This window comes from Rhagoletis pomonella, unplaced genomic scaffold (assembly GCF_013731165.1).
Source record: "Rhagoletis pomonella isolate Grant_MI unplaced genomic scaffold, Rhpom_1.0 Rhpom_scaffold_00002, whole genome shotgun sequence".
Taxonomy (NCBI): domain Eukaryota; kingdom Metazoa; phylum Arthropoda; class Insecta; order Diptera; family Tephritidae; genus Rhagoletis; species Rhagoletis pomonella.
Window position 1 is genome coordinate 38096991 of NW_023458556.1, and position 1029 is coordinate 38098019.

Consider the following 1029-nt stretch of genomic DNA (forward strand, 5'->3'; position numbering starts at 1 on the left):
TTTTTAAATTTTATTTTTATTTTTTAAATTTTATATTATTTTCTTTTGACTGAAATGGCACACTGTATTATGTTTACCTAATTGACCAAAACAAATTATCAACTTTTACTTTATTATCAAGAGTTTCTCTTTGATATATTTGCTGCCCAATTAACTTAAGGCCAAGAACTTCAGTTAAGTAAGTACTTGGCTTGTTTTCGCCATTCTAGTTTTGAGCTGACCAACTTATGGATGAACGCCATAGCTGGGGAAATAAAAGCAAATCAAAAGACAGCGAGATATAAGACAGACAAAGCAATCAAAGCTGCGGCACTACACAACGCAGCTCTGCAGAAAATAAATTAGAAACAATTTGTACTTTGATTAACATATGGACGCAAAGTGGCCTAGTAGCCGGATTTCGGCGTCCATTTCTTATTCAAACAAATATTTACATACATATTGATTTATGTTGTCTGCCCTCAAATGAAAAAAACTAACAGCTATTTTGCTTCTGCCTACGTATTTTTCTTCGTTTTTGCCATACTAATTCCTTCTAACCAGCGGCTGCCGACAGCCATTTGGCCTTTTTTGTTTGTTTATTTTAACAATTATCATAAAAAAAGTCTGTATTGAGTGCTGTTCACGAAATGTGGCAATTGACGCAGATTTTATGGTAAGTGTATTCAAATGCGAAAATCGCAAAACTTCAAGCAATTACGCGCGTGTTTAAAGAACACTTAAGTATGCATTCTTAAGGCCCGTCTACATACAACTTTGGCGTTGCGTTGGTGTGGGCGTTGCTTCGCCAGCTGACTATACCAAACCAAATTGGCAATGCCAACGCAAAAGCAACACAGAGAGATGGCCAACTCTCAACTTATCGCGTGCGTTCCAAATAATCAAAATTATGTAAAATAATTAAAGTATTCGCTGCTAAGCGTTCATTGTAGCAAGCATGGGCGTTACTCGCGTTACTAGCGCTGCTGTCAAAGCGACGCCAGCGCCAATGCAACGGCAAATTGATTAAGGATTTCATTATAGTATCTA